This window comes from Onthophagus taurus, chromosome 3 (assembly GCF_036711975.1).
Source record: "Onthophagus taurus isolate NC chromosome 3, IU_Otau_3.0, whole genome shotgun sequence".
Classification (NCBI taxonomy): Eukaryota; Metazoa; Arthropoda; class Insecta; order Coleoptera; family Scarabaeidae; genus Onthophagus; species Onthophagus taurus.
Genome location: NC_091968.1, coordinates 1576578 through 1590140, shown reverse-complemented (window position 1 = coordinate 1590140; position 13563 = coordinate 1576578). Strand labels below are relative to the sequence as shown.

The following is a 13563-nucleotide window of genomic DNA, read 5'->3' as shown; positions in this document are numbered from 1 at the left end:
GTGTGTTTCGAGTTGATATTCCACCCTGTGATCCTTTGCATTTGTCAGTGTTTCTTCGGCGATTGCACTTCGTAGGTGACCAGAATTATAATGTGTCTTTTACAAGTTAATATTTTGAACTTTATATTTCTTACAATTCGTCATATTCGGGTGGTATCTTCTTTCTTACTATAATCTTACTCAATTTAATTGTTACACATCCCATTATAAATAATTGATTCCGCACTTGACCTTGAGTAAAAGATGTGTTGTAATTCTTTGTATCGGTAAAAAAATAATTAAATAATAAATTTTATTTTAGTTTTATTATTTTACACCAGACGGCGACGTCCAGTCTATCCGGGAATTTCATATAATGCGTAATATATGAATGCAGTAACCATACTTACTAAACTATTATGCACTTGCACTATCTCACATAAAATGCAACATAGCTTAATAAAGGGTGTCTCAATAAGTCTAGAACTAGAATCGTTCGTGTTTAGCCGCACGTCTCTCAAGACGGCTAAACCCGAATGATTTGAGTTCTAGGCCTTGTGTTAGTTCTAGTGATAGTGCTAGTGTAAAACTAGAACTAACACTAGACCTAGAAGTAGAAACGTTCAGGTTTAGACGGCTGAACTCGAAACTTTCTAGTACTAGATCTAGTGTTAGTTCTAGTTTTAGTTCAATAAAAATATACAACATAATGATATCTAATGCTAACTAGCGCTACCTAACACTGTCACTCCAATTAGCCTAACTTCATTTCTCCTCTAAGGGATGGAAAAAGTAATCGATCAATACCTTAGGAATGGAGTGCTTGTCACTAATCCACTCCAGCCTAGCCAACAAGCTTACCAGAAAACAAAATCAACAATTACTGCTCTCCATGCTTTGACTAGCACTTTAGAGCAGGCAACTGCAACTAACGAGATAGCCCTATGTGCTTTCATAGACATAGAGGGTGCGTTTGATAACACCTCCTATGAATCCATAGAGAAGGCTCTAAATGTAAAAGATATAGACGGATGTCGACAATCAAATGGTGTATAGCCATGTTGAAAAGTCGGCAGATCACAGCCAGTCTGGGAGGCGAATCGCTGACTATAAAGGCACTAAGAGGATATCCCCAAGGGGGAGTGCTATCACCTCTATTGTGGTACCTGGTAGTCGATGACTTGATGAACACCCTAACAAAAAAACGAATTCAAGATTCAGGGGTATGCTGACTCGGAGAAGGAAGCTACAAATAAAAGCACCCTCCATTGAAAGCAGAACTATCAACCTCAAAATAGAAGTTAAATACCTAGGGGTAATACTAGATAGTAAACTTATCTGGAACTCACACTTAGATAAGGTGAGGAAAAAGGCCATCATGACAAACCAGATCTGCGAAGATCCAGAACCACGAATGCTCATTGGGTCTATGTAGCAATAATCAGACCCATGGTCGCCTACGCCTCATTGGTTTGGTGGCCAAAATCAAAATATAAGACAGCTGAAGCCCTACTCAGAAATAGTTTCTGCACTCAAGTTGATGCAGGGCAACCTCAGAGGACACCTCGAAATCCTCAAGGATCCATGTCTAAATCACCTGATTGAAATTGAAACGGACCTTATACCGACAGAATACAATTTCAACCAGCCGTAGAAGGTCATATTTAGAAGCAGGGATGATTGGGCGAAGGGAGAGCCTCAACTATAAAGAGGAGCCCTAGCCTGGTACACCGATGCTTCAAAGACAGTTAGATCCGGAGGAGGTATGGGCAGCAACGGACCAAACAGCCACTCAGTTCGAACATAACAATTTTCCAAACAGAAGTTCTTGCTATAAACTTTTGCACCGCTTTGAACCTACAGAAAGGACAGAAAGGTGCATCCATAAACATTTTGTGGTTTAGCCGCACGTCTCTCAAGACGGCTAAACCCGAATGATTCTAGTTCTTGTGTTAGTTCTAGTGATAGTGCTAGTATAAAACTAGAACTAACACTAGACCTAGAACTAGAAAGTTTCAGATTTAGCCATGCGTCCTCAGACGAAACGTTCTAGTTCTAAGCCCACTGTTATTTCTAGTTTTAGTTCAATAAAAATTTGCATCACAATGATATCTAATGCTAACTAGCACTATCACTATCATTACACCTAGAGGTAGAAATATTCAGATTTAGTCGTTTTAAGAGGCTCACGGCTAAATGGACTGTTTCTAGTTCTAGGTCTAGTGCAAGTGTTAGTCTAGTTTTATTTATTATTCAGCGCTAGATTGTTGTATATTTTTATTAAGCTATAATAAGGATGTCCGGAAATGACGTATATAACGCAAGACCGCAAGTACCTTGACCAAAAATATGATGATTTAACTTAACTTATCTATATACAAAATTACTTAGTGCCGGTTGTACAATATAGCGATAAACTTCCCGACAGTGTTATCTGGCAGATAAGTTAGTTTGTACTGTATTACAATGTACGGATATTTTTGTCGGTGAGATTATCGGCAGGATAACTTATCGGGTACTCAGCGGTGCCGATAAGACACTTATCCGGCAGATATTTATGGTTACCAAGGTTTTTATATAAAAACTTTGTATGATTACTGCATAGGTTAACCTCTAACATTAAACGTTAACCTTATATGTACGATATGTCAGTGAAAATTTTTTTAAACAATTTATATTGTCAAAGTCATAATTCAAACTTCAAAGAAAGACGTTGGCGTTACCATTCTACGGCATAAATCACTAGATATGGGGAAAAACTACTACCAACCGACTCTTGTTTCGCTGATAGCAATCCTACCGACAAAAACAGTTTGTACAACAGCGAATATCTTTATCCTCCTGATAAGTTTATCGGGCGGATAGATATCAGGTAGATTTATCGGTATATTGTACAACCGGCCCTTAGTTTAGCTGCTAGAGGACTTTAAAAATAATATGTTTTTAAGTTTTTTTTTAAATAAGTCAAAAAATCCTCGATGGATTTTATTCATTTTTTGGTCATGCATTTATATCAGTAGACAACAGCTATTTGTAGAATAAACACGAATTTGGAAAATTATAGGGTGTTTAAAAACTTTGTTACAATTAATTATGTATCCATATCTTTTTCACCCCCTGTATAAACACTACCATTTTTTCTTTTTGAATAGTTACTTTGATTTAGAAACTGTTTTCTCTCTTACAAAAGTTCAGTTGGGTGAACGGTTTAGCCACAAAAAAATATTTTGTAAATCCTCACAAGCGCGAATGAGTGATGCAAGGTAACCAAAAACCCTAATAACGTTTTTTTAATAGTTGGCTACTATCTGTGCAAAAAATCAAGGCCCCTCCATTTAGAGATCGATATCTTCGTAACCGTTCGATGGAAAAAATTGCGGTAAAGTTTATTGTAATCAGTGAACATTTCTGCGTATCACATGTTAATTTGGAAATTTTCGGGTCCGCGGTTTTTCTTTTATCGCGAGTTAAGTGAAAAAAGTACACGATTTTTGAGAGTGCCAGTAACTTTGTCTACTTTGCGATTTTTTTTCTCCAAAACTATTTGACGAAAAAATTTTAAATTTGAACTGGTGGTAAACCGCTGTGTTCTTAATGTGGGGTATATTTTATTTTTTCGATATTCCATATTATAGATTCGCGGAAAATCGCGGTTTAGTAGGATGCGGTTATTTCGAAAACGACCTGGCGGATTTCAACGGCGGTTTTTACTAAAATATGTCAAATAATGTTGGTTCTCGGATTTCGTTATCAGTTTTTCAAAATTAGGGCTCCCTAATTTTTTAAGAGCTATTTAGTGGAATTACAAATAAAAGAGAAACAGAAATAAGCTCTGCGGGGAGAGGAGGGTTCCGTCCAATCGGAACAGTTGGTGCGTCCCAGACAGTACGTCGCGCCTTATCTTACCTACATAAAGAAATAAGGCGCGACGTCCTCTCTGGGACGTACCATCTATTCCGATTGGACGAAACCCCCGTACAATAGTTTTCGAGAAAAAAAATCGCAAATTTCACAAAGTTGCCGATGCCGTAAAAAATCGGGTACTTTTTTCATTTAACTCGCTATAAAAAGAAAACCGTGGATCCGAAAATTTTCAAATTAACGCATGTTACGTAGAAATGCTCAGTGATTACAACAAACTTTGTCGCAATTTTTTTTTATCGAACGGTTGCGAAGATATCGATCTCTAAAGTGAGGGGCCTTGACTTTTTGCACGGGTAGTAGGTATAATTAATTTTAAAAACAAAAACAGTTTGTCACTTAAACTTGATAGCAGTATTCGTATTTTTCGTTTAGCGTTTTATCTTAGATTCATCATGAATTTTCAAAGCCTTCTAGTAACTAAACTAAGCAATTTTGTATATAGATAAATTTAATTAAATCATCATATTTTTGGTACACATTATTTCCGGACACTGTATATCGAAGTTTTACTGTAACGTCAAATTAAATTGACATGTTGCATTTTATGTGGGATAAAGTAAGTAGGTAAGCCCTGGTTTCTATGGAAATATATTTTTCCATAGAATTTCTATGGAAATATATTTTTGTATATTGCATCTTAAGTGAAATTCACTGTATAAAACAGACACCACCACCATCTTTTCCGATTGAACCGAATCCCACTCACCCCCAAGTCTTATTTGAGTTGTCTGGTTTCAATATCCCCTAAATCCATTTTTGGGCAAAAATGAGATATATACGCCATCTGTTAGAAAAAGTTGTTTTCTATAAAATACTCAATGATTTGTATTAAAAAACGCGCGAATTCCTTAAAAATTCAAATCAAATAGACAGCCTTTAGATATTAAAGAGAGCTACTTTCGATTTATTTTTAATACTTCCTTCAACATCGGCTTTGGATCTCCTAGCACCCATGTTTGCTCTAAGTGTCTTGAACTCCGGGAAAAAATTAAAAATGAAAAGGTTGCATCTATTAAAACAGTACTAACTACAGAATACCGAATACATAAGCTCAGGGCCAAAGCATTTTTTGAACAGCTAAAAGAGAAACGGGACGGCCTTCTGACAATTTCTTTTGATTGTCAGAAAAACTTGGTATTGCCCAAAATACCAGATCAAAGTACCTATTATAGTAGACAACTGTACATTTACAACTTCACTACTGTAGTGGGGCACTCACATGCTCCGTTAACAAAAGATAATGTTAAAATTTTCACGTGGACTGAAGATGAACATGCCAAGGGCGCCAACGAAATCGCAAGCTGCGTCTTTTACACTTTAAACAATAGTAACTTAGAGGGAATAGATACACTTCGATTGGTCGCCGATGGATGCGGCGGCCAAAATAAAAATACCATTATGATATGTATGTTGTTCAAATGGCTAAGCAGTATAAGCAGTTCTATTAGAACAATCGAGCTGGTATTCCCAGTGGTTGGGCACTCCTACATTCCACCTGACAGGGTTTTTGCTACTATCGAAAAAGAAATAAGAAAGAAAGAAGAAATTGTAATGCCAGAAGAATACATAAATATTTTTCAAGAACATGCTACTGTTTTTAAACTTGGAAAAGATGTTACCGATAGTGATTGGAAAGGTGCTGGTCAAAATGTAAGAGATATATTATACGACGTGGCAACAAAAACGCCATCACCATTCGAGGTGAGTTATCTTACCGTTCAGACACCGGAACATTCAAAGGAGTTTTTAGGAAAAACCAAACCGCCATGAATATCCAGCCAAAAGAAATTCCTACCGGAGTGAAACCAAAAGATCTGAAAATGAGAGATGTAAATAACTTGTTAAGCAAACATTATGGAAAGAACTGGAGAGCGGTAGAAAATTTGGCTTATTATAGAGATGTGTTGGGAAAATTTCAGAACAATAATATTCCTGGCGATTCTCGAGAAGACAGTGGGGACGAAGAGCCTAGTTTATGTGAATCAACCGAAAATATACCTGATGTTACAATTTAAGAGTTTTTTAAGTACAGTTTTTAAATAACATATCTTTCAAAAAATAAAGTTTCCTGTTATTAGCTACAAAGAGATTTGATTCACTTTCAATTCATGCCTAATCCATTTTGTTCAGATTCAAATGAGCCTTAATCCACAGTTTGGTAGCAAACGCAACCAAACACCATTTTTAAATCCACTTTGTGATTTTTATATCTATTTCAAAAGACGTGGTTATAGAATTTTTGAAACTTCAGTAAGTCTTCTAATAACAAATAAATTATGTTTGAATTATTAACGCCAAAATCATCCCAAAATACTTATTTGCCGTTTTCTCAAAATCGAAAAATTTGGACTTAAGGGTATTTGAAACCAAACAACTCATTTATGTTTCTTTTTAGTTTATTGTAAATCTTAATAATTGTTAAACCGTATTCCTCTCTTTTTTCTTCCCGTTTGCGCGTCGTTTGAAACTTTTTCGTCACATTTTTTATGAATACTTTAACATTAGTCATATTAAATTCTTCGTGGAGTTGATCATTCCGCAAATACCAGGGCGCGTTAACAGCTATTCGTAGAACATTTCTAATGTTAGTTACTATAAACCAACAAAGTATATTACATTTTAACGGAATTTTTCCTTGCTAATAATTGGGTATAAAAAAGCATAAAGCAACGATATCACCGCGGAACAAAATATGGCACACTGAAAGTTTTTCGTCAATAAATCTCACTAAAACTGAACTAATAACAATATTCTCCAAATGTAGCACCTCCCACAACAAATCCAAACTGTCCGTGAATTTATTTATCTTGGATCTTTAATCTCCAGTAATTTTCGGAAGATGGGTTTTATTAAATCTTTGCATGCGGCAGCACTTGGGCTTTTTCTTCATCAGATGAGCATTAATTTTCATCATACCCACATTCCTGGATCTTTACTATCCATATTATTTAGGAGATTTTGATGGCAACCACTTCGATGAAAATCCAGAACTCTCATGATGGAGCGAGTTAGCTTTTTGAGTCTCTTTTTAAAAGAGGATTTCGAGGTAGTTTCTTTTCACATCTCTTTTTTCCTTGCAAATAACATTTCTTGCACAAAATGATTCCTTTCATTGCATCTATATCTGTTATTTTTCAATGAAAATCGAATTTAATATTCAACAAAACGTTCTTTGATCACGTTCAAAACATGTCATTTTCGATCGTTTTATGAGTATTTTTGTTTTTATTATCATCTCAAAAATCAAAATAACGATCATTTTCTCGAAACGATCTCGTTTATAAACCTATAAACAGCGACGCAAACGAATTTCTATCTATTAAAAAGATAAATTTCGGCGCATTTCGCCAAATAAAATCTATTTGATTTACAAACGACAGCTGCTTATTTTCAAGCATTTCTCGACCTTATTAAAATTCTTCAATTTTAAGGTTAATGTTTACGTCAAAGGTTCAAATCAATCTCACGTATTAATCTTAATTTAAGAGTATTATTTTAAAGCAACCTTCTAATCTTCAAATAAAACTCGTTCGTTTTTTGGCTTAAGTATTTTTTTGTGTCTGGCCCTAAATTACGCTGTGATTAATCAGTTGCGCAGGTTTTGTTAGAATGTAGTGGACGAGGTCTTAAACCAGACGAGGACACGGGACATAACACGTCTGGCATTCGTTGAACGCAAGCCAAAACAATCAAAATTTTACAATTTCGTGAGAGCATTTTGTACGCGTGTTTTGTTTTGTTCGCCACATTTTGTTGTCGTTACGCGTGTATTGTTCCCGAGGGACAATTTACTACTCACACAGGTTGTGTTTATCGAGAGAGAAAGAGGATAGTGTTTCGGGTATTTATTGACACGTGTTTTTGGAAATGCTACAATGTGCCAGATCAGATTTTAAATTGAAAAATCTGAATGACTTAATGATAAAATTTTTTTCTGCTTGCGACGATTTGAAAAGCGAAAGGAAAGGCAATCTTTTGACTTTTTCATTTGCACGTCGACGTCGGTTTTCGCGCGATGAATACGACGTCGTATGACGTCACGGGAACGTTGAGCACGAGGGAATCGATTGAGCCCCGCTTCTCGTTTCCCATTTTACTGCTGCTACCGCTGCCTCAGTTTACAGTTCGAGAAAATAACTTGCTATTTTTCTTTGTTACCGGAATATTCGAGTGATGTCTTAAAGCACAAATTCGAATTGTTACAAAATGTTAATTTGATGTATTTATCAATAATAATAGTTTTGATTGCATGTTTAAATTCAATTTAACCCAAAAATTGAACTAAGTCTAACCTCAAAGAGAAATAGATTTCCGACGAAATAAATTTACTTGAATTCAAAAGTTCTTTTGATAATTAAAAACTTAATTTTAATTTCAACTCTTTCGAGTTGCTTTGATTGTAATTCTGAGCTCGAAATTTCCTCGGGAATTTTAGTAACTCAACTTGATGGTTCGTTAAAAATTTATCAAAAGCATATTCACGATAAGTCGGAGCAACAACTGCCCTCGTAATTTATTCATATCCAGCTCTTTTCCAGGTGGCTAATTGGCAAAACTTAGAATAAGCCCCCTTTTTTTTTAAATAACCCACTTTCCAAGTCTCATTAACTCTTTAAATTACGTGAAAAAAAAATTCTATTCAAAATTACGGACCTCTAATGTATTAGTGCTCATAGATAAAATCCAATTCGGGTTATTCCCCAACTTGCTGTATTAAAAGTTTAAGGCGAAATTAAGTTAAAATTATTAATCTTCATTCAAAAACCTTTTATTTGATGCCAAACACGACATACTTTGGTTAAAAAATAAAAATGGGAAATATTGGATAATTCGTTATATCCGATTTTGAACTTTGCTTATTTTTGAAAATAAACTTATAGTGTTTGAGTTCATTTTTAACGTAGATTACGAATTATTAAGTGAATTAATTAAGAAAAAAAATATTTGGCGTCTTCTGAAGCACGGCTAAACCCGAATATTTCTAGTTCTAGGTCTGGTGTTAGTTCTAGTTTTGCACTAGTACTGTCACTAAAACTAACACAAGACCTAGAACTAGCATCATACTGGTTTAGCCGGTTTAAGAGACGTACGGCTAAACCCGAATGTTTCCAGTTCTAGGTCTAGTGTTAGTTCTAGTTTTGTGCTAGTACTGTCACTAGAATTAACACAAGACCTAGAACTAGAATCATACGGGTTTAGACTTACATACAGGATGTCCCGAAACTCAACATCAAGGGGTCTCTGAGTGTCGGAGTGGGTGGTGTTAAATTGAATTTTACGGACGAGTGCTGTAATTTGGGTATACGTCTTGATACCGCACTCCGATTCCGTGGACATGTTTCTTCACTAATTCGTAGAGCCTACGTGACGCTTAAATTATTGTACAGTAACAGGAGCTTACTTAACCAACGTTTGAAAATCCAATTATGTGAGGCTCTTGTTCTGTCCATATTCAATTACGGAGATGCTTTATATCATCCATGCTTAGACTCTGTAACCAAAGTGCGTATCCAAAGAGTGCAGAACTCATGTCTGAGGTTTATATATGGTATTAAAAGACGGGAAAACATATCACACACTCTGAATTGGGCAAATTGGTTGAATATGATGCGTCGTAGAATCCTTCACAGTGCTTGCATCTTTCACAGAATTATTATGTATAAATGTCCACCATATTTAGCCAATAGAATCAGGTATCGCAGTGACGTGCACAATATTAATATACGACATCGGCACATGTTATGCATACCACGCCATGAACTTCAAATCTTTAAAAGATCTTACTCTTATAATGTAACTACTATTATGAATAGCCTTCCTGATTCAGTCAAGCAGCTGAGTGAGCGAAGTTTCAAGTCATATTATAAAAAAATTCTTTTGATTGAGCAGAACAGCATTTAAATTTAAATCTTAAATTTAAGTTCTTATTAAGAGGTAATATTCACTTTTTGTATTTCTGAATTGTATGACCTAACAGGGCAGGGGGAGATTGTTCACGGCAGCTTGTTCAACCTTTTCTTCATTTTGCTATGTTTTTGTTCTTTAATTTTGTTGTATTTTTTTTTATTATTCCTTATTATTGTTATTTTTCATTGCTAACTAATTTAGGTGCTTACTTCTGTTAATATAGTTTTTTTATATATATATATATATAGTTAGTGCTATCTTGTTTGAAACCAATTTATTTATTATTTCTATTATAAAAGGGCCGATGAAAAATAATAGCAGACAAGCTATGTCTGCATTGACTCGGCTCTTTTTGATGATGCGCTGTTATTAAGTCCGGTTTTGTTGATAATTTCAGAGTGTTTATTATTTTATTTACTTTTATGTATTATTTTTTGTATTTTTTTTTGTGGGCTTGTAAATTCTTTGTTGCATCATCAATAAACATAAACATATAACATATACCTCTTCTGGTAAAAATGAGAAAAAAATTCTATGTCTCTTAGTTAAGTGGTAATAGACATACTTTTGAAAATGTTCAAAATTGGTCCCGTACATCATATCTTTAAGTAGTACGGTCAGAAATGTTCGCAATTTAATAGCGATTTTTTTAATAACTTATTACTTGTGAAAAATGCTACTGTAGAAGTTACAAATCAAACAACAAAAGTCGTTAGTTTTGCAAAAAAATATATTAATTTGATTGAGTTAAGGTTGAAAGAATTTATGTGTATCAAGTTTGACACACGAATTCTAAAAAAAAGAGTAGTACAACACCCTTGCCTGTTTTTCTGCAAAAAACACGTTATAAAATGTGGTTTCAACAAGATGGTTGCCCTTATGTCTTGCAAAAAGACTCTTTCAAATAAGGTTAACCTAAAGACAAAATTAAACAAACAAATTTATTTATTATTAATTTTATAGCATTATTTGCTGTCGCCACTAATACAAGTTCTGCATCGTCACAGAAAAGATCTTTTTACTAGTTGTGCAAATCTCTTTGCATTTATTTCTTCTGCTGCTGTATAAATATTGTGGCTCAGTTCAGTAATATTTTCAATCGGTTTTTAATAGACTGTTTCTTTTATGCAATCCTAATAAGAAAATCAAGGGGATTTAGACCCAGAGAATGAGGAGACCACGTAATCGAACCACGACGTCCAATCCATCTTTCTGGGTATTCTGTATGCAATCCCGTACAGGACAAGTATAATGAGCTGGGCAACCATCTTGTTGAAACCACATTTCTCGGTAGATATTGAGTGGCACATCTTCTAACAAAGTTGTTGAATCATTTTGGAGGAAATATAAATAACACACGAAAGTATGAATTTTTTTTCTGTATATTGAGACGGCTAAACCCAAATGATTCTAGTTCTACTAAATAATCTAATATACGTACTTTTCTAATACGTATATTTAACCTTTCAACTACTTTAATAAAAATATACAACAATCTATTGCTACCTAGAACCCGAAACTTATCAAGGTTTTAATATCATTAAGTATTTATCTATCTAATTATCAAGATTTTAAAAATGTTTCTAGTTCTAGGCCTAATGTTAGTTCTAGTTTTACACTAGCACTATTACTATACAGAACTAACACTATACCTATAACTAGAATCATTCTGGTTTAGCCGCACGTCTCTCAAGACAGCTAAACCCGAATGTTTCTAGTTCTAGATCTAGTGTTAGTTTTAGTTTTGCACTACGAGCCCTAACAACTATATATTGGGACAAAATAAAATGTGTATACAAGATGTCACATCGAGACGAGAATTTTTAAAATAACCCTAATTATTTCTCAAATTATTAATGTTAGGTATAAGACATATCGCGTATAAAAGATGTAAAATGAGATGCCGAAGAAAATTTCGAAAAGTTAACGTGCCATAGTAAAGTTTCCAAACGATCTAGACAGCTTTTCTCGGCACCAAAACATACTCTGTCATCTTGCTTAAGCATGTTCTGAATCCTAAATTGATATCTCAAACATCGAGTGTTCTCTGAGTTTTTGAACAAATCTCTGCTGGAGCAGATTTTTCTAGAAAAATTCGAATAACTCGAGAACGGCTGAATCAAATTGCAAAAAGTAAAGTTATTTATAAGCCTTTAAAACAGACAAACCCAAACTTGTAATTATATACAAGTGTTCCATTTAAAAAAATAATTGATAATACTTAAATCTGAATTCTCAAATTTTTATTTTGGCCAGAACCCCAGACGCTGAGACACCCTGTATAATTAACAACAATTAACTAGTTTATTTTATTTTAATAATTTTTTCAGATTAATATCGTTTGATTAGACAATTAACAACACTTTTGTCTAATGAACAACAAAAAATAACAAAATACATATCCTATTACTTCTAATTAACCCGTTTTTGCCCAAGGTTTATATATAAAAGGTTGTCTAGGTTCGTACGCAGCCATACTGCGCATTACGTCACATGTGGAAAATAATAACGGCAAGCAATTCAAATTACACAAATGCATGGAGCACCACATGGCCATGAGGTTGCGTGCGCAATCCGTGATCGCTTACGTCACGAAACACTCCTGCTCTTACCCCTCGCCCACAAGCTAAAATCAAAGTATTGTAGCATAGGAACTTAGACAACCTTTAATATATAAACCTTGGTTTTTGCCCAGTGTTCCAATATTGGAACAGCGACAGTTTTACACAACTACTTCCGCATTTTCGCGATTTTTTGCATTCTGCAGGTCTCATCTTGTCCGTCATAGTCTCATACGTTATTGAGAAGTGTACTACATTGTTAGAATTCTCACAGAATTTACTGTGCTGGTGTTTATAGTGCAAAAATGGCTGCAAAGAAGTAAGTATTTTTTTGTAATTTACTGTAAATAATTTCAAATTGTTTTTGTACTAAAACATACTATATTGTCTGTTGATGTTTGCTATAAAAGATCTTGCCAAATTTGCATGCGTTTATTATGGTAATTTACCCTTATTTTCGAATGTTCCAATTTCGGAACACTGGGAGTGATTGGGTATACTCTTTTTCTAGGTACTATTCTACCAAAGAGCTTATTGATTTGGTGGAAAGTGATGAGTTTTCTATCACATTTCCATTATATGAGTCACCTAATGATGGAAGAAACTCTGAAGAAGATAGTGATGATGAAGAACTTCCTTCAGATATAAATCACTTGAGTGGACGATAGATACAAACGCCTGCGACTGCAAAATTTAGACAATTCGATAAGACCACTTACATCGGAGATGCCGAAGACGCTCTTTGTCGATTAATCAACACAAATTATAATCATCCCCCTCAAAGAAATTGGGCGAAATGAGATTTGACTCCAACTTTACCGCCATTTGTTTCACCAAGCCAATCTCGTACATACAACTTTACCGATGTTTCTTGTTTAGAAAGTTTCTTTGATGAAGAAATATGCGCTTTCTTGAACGATATGTTTCATCTATTCATCACCTATTTCCTTGCGTTTTTTACTGTCATATTGCATTCAAACGATGAATCTGGAAAATACTTTAGCATTACTATGGTGACCATAGGTTTGAGATGAATACTGGCGAAATTAAATGCTTCGTTGCCATTTTGTTCTTGTCACGACATCTTCAAATTCCTCGATGGCGTATGCTGTGGGAGACTGACAATGATACATATAATCCAATGGTCGCAAATGCAATGAGAAACAGGTTTGACGTTATAAAGAAGTATGTA

General features: G+C 34.6%; 1 protein-coding gene and 1 long non-coding RNA gene across 3 annotated transcripts in view; one reads left to right on the top strand and one right to left on the bottom strand.

Moving 5' to 3' along the window:
* LOC111417132 (A-type potassium channel modulatory protein KCNIP1) overlaps nucleotides 1-13563 on the top strand; it is a 42671-nt gene that overhangs the window by 1079 nt on the left and 28029 nt on the right. The gene's annotated exons all lie outside the window — the stretch shown is intronic.
* Nucleotides 1-13563, bottom strand: part of LOC139429541 (uncharacterized) — a 46464-nt gene that overhangs the window by 6440 nt on the left and 26461 nt on the right. The gene's annotated exons all lie outside the window — the stretch shown is intronic.